Genomic DNA, 11,421 nt, shown 5'->3' with positions numbered 1-11,421 from the left:
GCTATCCTTGTGGGGACTCTCCATAGGCGTTATGGTTTTTATACTGTACAAACAGTATGTGCTATTGCCCTACACCTAACCCTACCCCTTACAGGAAACTTTGTGCATTTTTACTTTCTCAAAAAAACTCACTCTGTATGACTTATAAGCGTTTTGAAAAATGGGGACATGGGGTAATGTCCTCATAAGTCACCTTCTCTTTGTAATACCTATGTCATACCCATGTCATTATACAAATTTATGTCACAAAAATGCGCGCGCGCACACACAATAATAATAAAAAAAGATTCTGATGAATTTTGGTAGCCAAACAGTTGACGGTAGCCACTGACTTCCATGGCATTTTTTCCATATTATGGAAGTCAATGGCTACCGTCAACTGTTTGGTTACCAACATTCTTTAAAATATATTATTTTTGTGTTCAACAGAAGAAAGAAACTCACACAGATTTGAAATGACATGAAGGTGAGTAAATGATGACAGAACTTTAATTTTTGGGTGAACTTTAAACAATTATTTTCAAAATAAGTTGAAATAATATGAGTGGATGGCTTCAACAAAAGCATATACCATTGATTAACAACCTCAGAACTCACAGTAGGTCTGTCTTTAAAGTTTGATAAGTTATTGTTAAAAATCTAATTCCCTATGGACAAAAAGAATGTTTTTACTTCCGAAACCCGACTGTCGCACTCTATAACAAACTGTCTTATTTGCTTCTTACTGAGAAAACATTAGGAATGAAGAAGTGCTAGAATGGGTCAAGTCTGGATGCCTGAATAAAATGAAGCAAATGCCATTTGTAGATAAAGACAGTGAAAGGAGACAGTGAAAGTAAGGAAAAGAAAATAACATGAAATTGGTCAAGATTAATTGACTACTGGGGATACATTAAGTAAGGATGAAACACCACGGCCAATCCTCTGAGGTGACGGAAGTACAACATTATGCAGATCATACAATGTGCAGTGATGTTCTTCTGCTCCAGAGCATTTCTTTCTGAGCTCCATATTCTCCCTGAACACAGACAAATTAAACTCTTTTGTTTATATTATAAATGAACCAGCATTTTATTCATACATTTTCTCTGCAGAGTGTATGTTCTCTCCATTTTTATGGCAGCAGCGGTTGGTCCCTGGTTAATTGTGGGATCTGTATTGCATGTGAAAGCAATTTAGAGGGATGGTTTACTCAGAAATATAGATTCTGTCATCATTTACTCACTCTTATGCTGTTCCAAACTCATGCCGTTTTATTTTCTCTCAATTGTGAAACACTAAATGAGATTTCGGCCTGCTCTTTTCCATTTAAATGGACAGATACTGTCAACCTCACAAAGAACAAAAAGCACTATAAAAGAATCATTAAATAAGCTGATAATTAAATTAAATCATCATTAAATGTGATCAATCAAATCAACATTTGCGACATTTGGGAGCTACAGAATTTAAGACTTGGAATTCAGTTTCACTACATAAAAGTAGCTAAAAGTTTTAGTAGATACTTTTACCGTGTTTTCTGTCATCATACACTTTCTTGTAGAGATGCACCGATTGCAATTTTCTTGGCCGATCTGCGGGAATGACTAAAATAATGCGCTATACAAGCATTTAACCAGAGCGAATGAGACGTGTGTGTGTGTGAGAGAAGGGGTCGTCGGAGAGAAGAGAGCAAGAATGCGCGGCTGATGTTATTGCCTGTGCCGCTGGTAACAAAACGGATCGGATCGGCTCAGAATCGGAAAGAAGTGAGACTGACCGGCCGATCACCGATCCGGGCCGATCATGAGGAAAATCGGCCGATTCCGATCTCGGGCCGATCGATCGGTGCATCTCTACTTTCTTGAAAACTTTCCTCCTAAGATTTCTTTTTGTGTTTCGCAGGCAAAATAAAACAGGGAGTCAAAATGACATGACGGTAAATGATGAACTGATGTCAGTGTGAACTAAATGCGAGTCAAAACATGAGCTATTCTTTATTATCTATAATCAAAGATTTCATCTAGTTCATCTAGTGCCTTCTGTAACGGACTGTAAAACGATGGTCAACTACTTACAAAATCAATTAGTTGGTGGTTTATCTGAATGATCCCTGATTTTCAGGGAACATATAGACTTGTTCTTGCATTCAGAAATCGTTTTGAGTGCAACAGAATGGAAGAGAGCACAGACGAGACATGTTTTTCAATGTCTGGACTACTTTTAACGGATTTAAAACACAACACTCATGGCAGAATGCTGAAAAACAGCTTGAGACGTGACGCATGTGACATGACATCTGTCTGAATGTGCACGGTTGTAACATTTCAAAAAGCTGAAACACAGCATGCTGTGAGCAAGCTAGAAATGTCAAAATAAGAAAAAAAAAAAACTAAAACAGTTACTACTCGACTATTGTGACTTATGACTTGTGCGTACATGTTTTTGTTCCTCTTTTTATTTCATGCCATTGTCTTTTCTCTCACTTATCGGATTGTGTACTCAAGCAATCCCTGAGAAAGGACAGGCTCTGCTGGGCTTTCCTCAAGGTCATAAAGGTTAGATAGCAAATGACATAAGCTTTCCATCCAGGAAGGCAAACACTTGAGCATCAGAAGGCTTAACTGCTTCGTTCTAAGGTGTTGTTTTGGGATGTCAGCTTATATTCATCCAAAATCTCTATGAATACCTTTCGTCCTCAATCAAGGATTGCCTGAGAGCCTTGAGAGATCTTTTAGCACTAAACACTCAGAAGAGCTGCAACTACAAGCAATTATGTTGCCGTAATGTGTGGTTTGGCTGATGAAAATGCATGAGAGAACCATACTTCAGATCCCTTCCATCAACACTTCGGCAGATCAAGAGCCAGGGCTGCCATGTTAATGACAAAACACAGTTCTTTCTTAGTTATTCTTAGTTAATAATTGTTCGCTTTTGGCTATGTGACTCAAACATTGTGTCTGACTTCCGTGACAAGCAATGTGTCTGTCACCAGATGCAGATGCAACAGACACAACAAAATCAATCACAAATCACAGCCAATCAGAAGAGTGTGTGGGCGGAGCCAACACTGTTGTCTTGGACTCACAACGAAATCATTCAAAACAGGGACTCAGTGACTGATACAGTCTTTGTCAAGGAATACACTTGTTTGTTCACAGTTTGAACGTTCTTGTTTCCTTTAAGTTTTTTTTAAGATCTTAAGTAAGTTTTTCATTGTCATCTTCATTATGGCTATTAAAGGGGTCATATGATGCGATTTCAATTTTTCCTTTAGGGGCGTAACATTTCCGTCACATGCTTGAGGTATTCGGCCAATCACAACGCATTGGATAGCTGGCCAATCAGAGCACACCTCGCTTTTTCAGACCGATGAGTTTTGTAGAAATCGACGTGTTTCAGAAAGGCGGGGCATAGAGGAGAAACAATAATGTACAGTATGTGGAAAATAATGTGTTTTTTTAACCTTAAACCGCATAAACACATTTCATTACACCAAATACACAAAATAATGTTCTTTTTAGCAGCATTATATGACCCCTTTAAAGTCATGCAAAAAAACATACCTAAATGCAAATTATAATGTTTTAATATTGTACAAAACAAACACGCAACAGAAGACAATCACTGAGGTGTCACAGAAATAGAAAAAAACACAAAATAAAATCTATGATTAACATGGAAAAGTAACATGTCAACATCTAGTTAGGACACGGTGTAAAGCACAGGCATCATCTATAATTTTTCCCACTGCTGATTTTCTCACCATCACTATGAAATAGCTTGCAGCAGGAATATATCTAAAACAAATGAAGCGTGTCATGAGATGATATTGATAAATTCCTGGAATGTTCAGAGAGGCGCAAGTGAATTTCCCTTGTGAAGTACAGTTCCTTTAGTCTACTGGTGAGTCTGCATTTTCTCCTTTAGAGGCTGTTCATACAGAATTGCATTTTTGCATTCCACTGCACTGCTTCGCCATTGTTTTTTTTTTTATGTAGACACATGCTAGATGGACATCTTAAACCATTGCACTCACGTCTGACACAATTTTGAGACACAATTTTATTTTTTCATTTTTGTCATGTTTTAAAATGCAAAAAAAAAAAACCACACACATTCTGTCTGAACTGCCCCTTAGTGTTTGCCTTGATACTGATGTGTTGTATTACACAACAGGGTCTCTGCACACATTTGTTTGGTTGCACATTAATATTTGTAATATGATGTCCTAAATGAGTTACATATGAAGAAAATGTCCCCTCAAGTGATATCCTTTCCCATTGCTCAACCAGAAGTCATGATTTTAGCTAAATTTACTGTAAAACCATTACTATTTCTAGCATTTGCAAGACAGCAGACACTCATTTGTGCAGCTCCTGTCAGATTGAACTCGTTCCCCTTCTAATGCAATGGGTTATGACACAAACCCATAAACACCATTTGACAGCTATCAAATGCACCACTCTTGTGATCGCTTTGCAGCTGAATGAAAACAGATGTTAAAAATCCTCAAATTATCCCTTGAGGACATGAGTGCAGCTGCCTGATGTGTTTGCATGTGTCGTGGGCCTGAGCTACACTGAAGCTCCAGTCTTTATGGAAATCGTGTCGACGGTTACGTGAAGAGTCTTTATTATTTATCAACAAAAAAGTGTGCTGGAAACATTTCAGTAATGGTGCGTAAAGTAAAACACGATTAAATATAGAGTAAAATACACACTCCCAATGTGCGTTTTGCTCATGATGACCTGTCAAAAGCGCATTCAGTTTTCTCAGTCTGTCAATCACAGCTTCGGGAAGTGAATGCAAATGCTGTTTTAAGCCCTGTTTACGCCAGTGAACTCAATTATCAATGAGAGCTGGTGACTTCCAGTGGCATGACAAACAGTGACATTTGGCGACAGGATTTGGGCACATGACAAGGCTGAGAAAAGTTTAACTTTATGCAAATGCGTAGGCCTGTCGCAATAATCAATATATCGACTTATCGCGCAATATATGTACATGACCTCAATCATTTTTGGTGACGCAATATATCGTCCATTATATTTACTTAAAAATGAATGTCACCATGTTTTGTACATTCCACTTGCGCCCGTGTCTTTTGCAGCTTCTCAAACATAACGTGGTGTAGTCATGAGGTGCTAGTTCAAATTTAAAAAAATTATTCTACTAAAAAAGTTTCATTTGCAGATATGGCCTTGTTTAGGGATCTGTGTCTTTGTGCATACGGACATCTGACTGCTGAGTAGTGATTGTGTTTTTCAGCAATAGTGCGCACCCTTAATTTACAGAGAAAAGAAGGTCAGGGACAAATCTGTAGATGGAAAAATCTCCATAAACTTTGTGCATTTTTCTTTTTTCTACTTGTTACTTTGCACTTTTTGTTAAAACATTTTTATTTACTATTTATTCAGGTTTTTTAAGGTATCTATGGTCTAAATATTCTTAAAAATTTAAAGTTTATTGTCATTTGGAAGTGTGTAGGCCTTCTTGCATTATTATGCTGTTACATTATGATTATATATTCAGTGGCATAAAAGGGTCTTTAAAATGACAATAATATCGCTTATCGCAATTATTTCTGGGGCAATATATCGAACAACAAAAAGTTGTTATCGTGACAGGCCTACAAATGCGGAGATATGATCATATACTTCCAGATCTCATGTGACCATGCATGTGAGTTTACATGGCATGGCGGTTGAATTTCACAGTAAAATTGCTTAAAAAATAGGCTGTTTTTCCACCATAAATGATAGACTTGGAAAAACACATTCAAAGCAATAATAAATTAATTAAAATATCAGTTGAAGTAATTATGTCACTCTTTGCTAACTTCCGCTATAGACACTAAGCCACTAAGCATCTACTGAATGAACATTTCTGCAACCATAAAAAACGAGCCTCCAAAGACATGTCAACAAACCTGAACATCCTAAATGATTGACAGGCGGTAAACCTTTCTGATTGGCTATGCAAGGGCGGGTCGCTCACCTTTCTCTTTTATTCTGTTTACAGAGCCTAGAGCTGCCACAGAGACAGCACGATTATTTCACGACATATATTTGAGTTATATCTGTCGGTTTGAATACATAATTTACATGTGGTATTATAATGCTTACAGTACTTTTAAGTCCATCATTTCGGTCATTTTACTAAACAAATGTAAGCGATGGGACGTACTTGTACACGAAAGCAATGTATATTACAGTCAAGTTGTTAATGAACGTTTCTGAGATTTGTTTCGTGCAGCTGCCGTGACCGTCCACGGTTCATTCCCCCTCAAACCGGGGAACGTTTCATCTTTAATTTGATCTGACTAATGAAGTTTAAGATTGTAATGACACTTCGTTTTAAACAATTCATTCCGCTGTCACGGTTAGTTTTAAAATGATCCTGTTGAGCGTTTAGGTCAGAGACTGTGGTGTAGGCTAGGGAGAACCGCTGCTTTACGCGCTTCCCACAGCTCAAAATCACTGACAACCGAGCCTAAATATCAATCACGGTGAAACCGGTGGATCATTATGCAAAATAAATAGAGATAAAAATACAAAAGGAGCGCGTTTCCATACCCCACAGCCAGCGCGCGAACAGATGCGCAATAAATGAGTGTGCACTGCGCGACGTCACGAGCCACCTGAGATAAAGAGGTTATTTTATCTACAAAGACACCTTATCTTGAGCTATTTTCTGCGCACAGTCGTTGAGAGACATGAGCATCAATTCTACTACATCGCCTTTGACATTTATCCTGGAGCAAACAGTTCGTAGCTCAATAACCAGCACGGCGCTCAATGCACTTGAATCTAAACAAACAGCCTGTGACTAAACATTCTAATGTTAGCAAATCAAACAAATTCAAAAACACATTCACGCCACATCTTGCAGCTTGTGCACTTTTCACGTCTTGCACATGCACCATGGAGCGCGCGCACTGGAGCGCCCGCACAATTATTGTTTAGTGATTTAAGTCTTTTTCGTGTCGTTTCAGTACAAGTGAATTTAATTTTAATACCACCAAACGTTAAATTATGTTGCTGAGACGCATATTAGAAGATACAATCGGATCTCAGATTTGTTATATTAAGCACAGTGTCTCGTGATGCACTATTTATGATGAAAATGATGAAATTGTTAAAATGCGCACACTTACCCCAATGTTTTCAGAAGGCACTGGGCTACTGCCACTCCTCCACGAAAAAAAAACGAGCACTAAATAGCCTTATGTTCCTATATTATCCTGCGTGCCAAGAAGCCAAAGCGCTGTGGCGCGTGCCAGTCCCCCTGTCCCAAGCGCGAGCACATCACAGTCCGTCAGTGCAGCGGAGGAATCTCCAGCGCTCGCGCCGCGCTCTGCTGTTAGTTAATAGACTCGCGCGCGGGACCTGCGCACAGACCGGAGTGAATGCCAGATAAGGCTGGAGCAGTCAGGCATTATCAAAACAGCGGGGGAACTCTACGTCACTGCGGTTTCATTTGATAAACAGAACGCGGTAACTCGACTGTGCTCATAAAAGACCGGTAAATAGTAAACGAAGACAGATAAAAATCTGTGACATTTACGGTCAAATACAGGCAGCTGTGGTTGCCAGAACTTCATTGTAAAAAATATGGTAGCAACATTTTAGGTTTTACAGACTTAACTTAAATTCACAATAAAATACCGTTTCACACAGGGCCATGTAGTTTTGGATTTTGTTTTCCCTTAATAATAAAAACCTTCATTTAAAAACTGCATGTTGTGTTTACTTGTGTTATCTTTAACTAATATTTAAATTTGTTTGATGATCTGAAACATTAAAGTGTGACAAACATGCAAAAAAAATAAGAAATCAGGAAGGGGGCCAACACTTTTTCACACCACTGTAGTATGGAAACTTACTGTTAACAGGTTTTTACTGTAGCATTTTTACAGTCTTTTACTGTTAAAATCACAGTCATTTTTTACAGTGAAGGCATAATAATAAACGACAGCTCATGAAATAGTGTGTTACATGGAATATGGAACATTGTGTGCAGACTGACATCAGCGCATATTGGAAATTGTCTGGATATAATATAAACAATAGGTCTTTATGGGTATACATATACTTTTACTTTTTTCCCAAATTAAAAGTCAAAATGTTAAGTTTAAGCAATTTTTCCCACATACTGTTTGTGTATGTAAATGTATATCTGGCATTGTTTTTTTTTCACCACCTGAATCACATTTTCCCTTCATTTATTCATTTTAATTAGTATGACTAATGAATTTACAGAAAAGTACAAATATTACATACTACTGATCAAACGTTTGTGGTAAGATTTTTCAATATTTTTGAAAGAAGTCTCTTATGATCACCAAGGCTGAATTTATTTTATGAAAAAAATTAGAGATGATATTAATATTTTTAACATTTAAAATAACTGTTTTCTAGTTCAATATGTTATAAAAAGTAATTTATTCCAGTGACGGTAAAGCTGAATTTTCAGCATCATTACTCCAGTCCTCAGTGCCACATGATCATTCAGAAATCATTCTAATATGCTGATTTGCTGCTTAATTTTTTATTGGTGCTCAGTTATTAATAATGGTTCTTATTATTGTCAATGTAGTTTTTGATACAGTTTTTGATGCTTACCTTTTTTTGGAAACCATGATACTTTTTTCAGTATTCTTTGATGAATATTAAGTTCAAAACAATAAGTTTCCACAAAAATATTAAGCAGCACAACTGTTTTCAACATTGATAATAATAAGAAATGTTTCTTGAGCAGCAAATCAGCATATTAGAATGATTTCTGAAGGATCATGTAATACTTTTGATCAAAAAATTGCAGCCTTGGTGAGCATTAAAGACTTCGAAATAAATAAATAAAAATAAATATATAAATAAATATTATGCCAAACTTGTGACTGGTATGTACAGTCTTTAAATTAACGAGGTCATAAAAGCTACATGTATAAAAATAATTACAGAAGAATCTTTTTTTTTTAAGATTTATTTTTGCCGTTTTATGCCTTTTATTTAGATAGGACAGTAGGTCGACAGGAAGCGAAGTGGGTGAGAGAGAGAGGGGGGTGGGATCAAGAAAGGTCCACGAGCCTGGACTCGAACTCGGGACGCCCGAAGGTCAAAGGCGCTACATGACAATTACAGAAGAATCTTAAAAATTTTGTTTACATTTTTTTTTTTACATGAATTATGTCACACCGCAGGACACTGACGTCACTGCTTCAAATATCATGTCAGCTGCTCAAATAGAATCACTCCTCATCTCTACATACTGTATACAAGTGTTTTTAAACTGCATACTGTATATTTCACTGATTTACCAGGAAGAATGTGAGAGAAAAGGAGTAACTGGAGAAACAGCTGTCTGCATCTTTTAGTGCATAACAGATGACAAGACCAACAAAACCCAGCAGTGATTCTGTCATTTTCCCTAGAGATACCGCATCCTCAGTAAGTATTACTAGTATGATTCAACCCTGATAACCATCAGCAACCTCTCAAACACATTTTTGCATCCTACAATGCAAAAAAAACCTTCCACCTCTAGTCCCCATTCAACATTAAAGGAATAGTTCACCAAAAAATAAAAATGTACTGAAAATGTACTGACTCTCAGGCCATCCAAGATGTAGATGAGTTTTTTTTAATCGGAACAGATTTGGAGAAATGTAGCATTACATCACTTGTTCACTTATGGAACCTGAATGGATGCCGTCAGAATGAGAGACCAAACAGAGACCAAACATTTCCATAATGTCCAATTTCCAAACATGTACATAATACTGCTTTCTCTAGTGGAAAAAGTCATCTCGTCTGAATCAGGAGAGAAATATGCACAGATAAAGCACACTTCACCAGTGAAAACAGATCAAAACAGCTCTAAACAATTATGCGGGTGGATTTTGATGTGAGAGGACAACAGGGGATGGACTTTTTCAGAGGGAAGCGTTATTATGGATTATGGACTCGTGTTTTGGCCAGTGTTTTGACAGTTTAAAGTTAAAACACCTTATAAATGGATTTGTTTCTTTCAAACACGGGGCCTTTCACTCCACAAGACATTATTTATGGATATACATGTGGATTATTGTGATGTTTTTATCAGCTGTTTGGACTCTCATTCTGACGGCACCCATTCACTGCAGAGGATCCATTGATGAACAAGTGATGTAATGCTAAATCTCTCTAAGTCTGTTTCCATGAAGAAACAAACTCATCTATATCTTGGATGGCCAGAGGGTAAGTAAATATTCAGAAGATTTTTTTGGGGGGGTGAACTACTGTATTCCTTTAAGGCACTCTGCAATAAAAGCTACCGGAAAATGTGTCTCTTTAGGGACGTGCTATTATGACATTATTGGGGACAGTTTTATTCTCTAATACAAATTATGCAGAAGGCATACAAGCAGCAGATGTTTTATCAAAGCCTCTACTGACATTATTATGAATACATGTGTTTTGATTTACTGCTTCTTTAATGACTGATAGAGTGTTATTGGCCAAACACTGATACAGCACTGACATGCATCAGGAACCTGTACCATGATGGTAGTTGAACAAATTCAGAGTTACAGGATTAGTTTTGAGTTGACAAAACCAAACCACTCCAATCTGGCTTTGTTGGTACCATTATGCTGATCATCAACTTTCTTTCTCAACTCAGGCTTTGATCCTGAGTTAGAGGAGAGTGTGCGCGTGAATGTGTGACATCAGTGGCGAACAGCCAATCGCATGCCTTGCAACACAGAGCTTGTGTGATTCACTTCTCTTCTGAACTCTTTTGCTAAAGGTTAAAGGGATAAAACCCAAAGATCATGCATGATTCTACGCAGACGCTACACCCTCAAGCCATCTTAGGCGTATATGACTTCCTTCTTTCAGAGGAATTCAAGCACTGCAACACCCGCTGAGTGCCATTAAACAGCTTGAAAGATCAAAGACAATTTTTAATATAACTCCGACTGGATTCGTCTGAAAGAAGAAAGTCATACACACCTATAGGATGCCTTGAGGGTGAGTAATTCATGGGCTAATTTTCATATTGGGTGAACTAACCCTTTAATAGATTGAAGAATATGAGGAATTTAAACACATTTACACTGAAGAAAGTACCTGTCCATGAAAGAGGACATATAAAATAAATTATCTTGCTCTATCAGTGCAGTCACAAGTGAAACTTGTGAAGTTAGTTTATATAGTTGATAATATATAGTGATAGAGACTTGAACATATAAGGTCACATGTAGTCATTTTTAAAGCGTTATCTATTGATTCTATAGCTTACGTATATTAAATATTATCTGTATATATGAATATTCATTTAAAAATTGCTTTACAATAATTGTTAAATTAAAATTGCTTGTGTGTAATGGAATAATAATAATATAAATGATATAATAAGCAATTATCATTAAAGCCAATTTTGTTGTTAATATATATA

The 11,421-nt window shown here is 37.1% G+C and overlaps 1 protein-coding gene across 1 annotated transcript in view; it reads right to left on the bottom strand.

The window, feature by feature from the left end:
• Positions 1-11,421, bottom strand: part of LOC107717593 (A-kinase anchor protein SPHKAP-like) — a 75,954-nt gene that overhangs the window by 45,137 nt on the left and 19,396 nt on the right. The gene's annotated exons all lie outside the window — the stretch shown is intronic.

This window comes from Sinocyclocheilus rhinocerous, unplaced genomic scaffold, assembly GCF_001515625.1.
Source record: "Sinocyclocheilus rhinocerous isolate Xijiao unplaced genomic scaffold, SAMN03320098_v1.1 scaffold240, whole genome shotgun sequence".
NCBI classification, from domain to species: domain Eukaryota; kingdom Metazoa; phylum Chordata; class Actinopteri; order Cypriniformes; family Cyprinidae; genus Sinocyclocheilus; species Sinocyclocheilus rhinocerous.
This window is presented reverse-complemented; position numbering and strand designations above follow the sequence as displayed.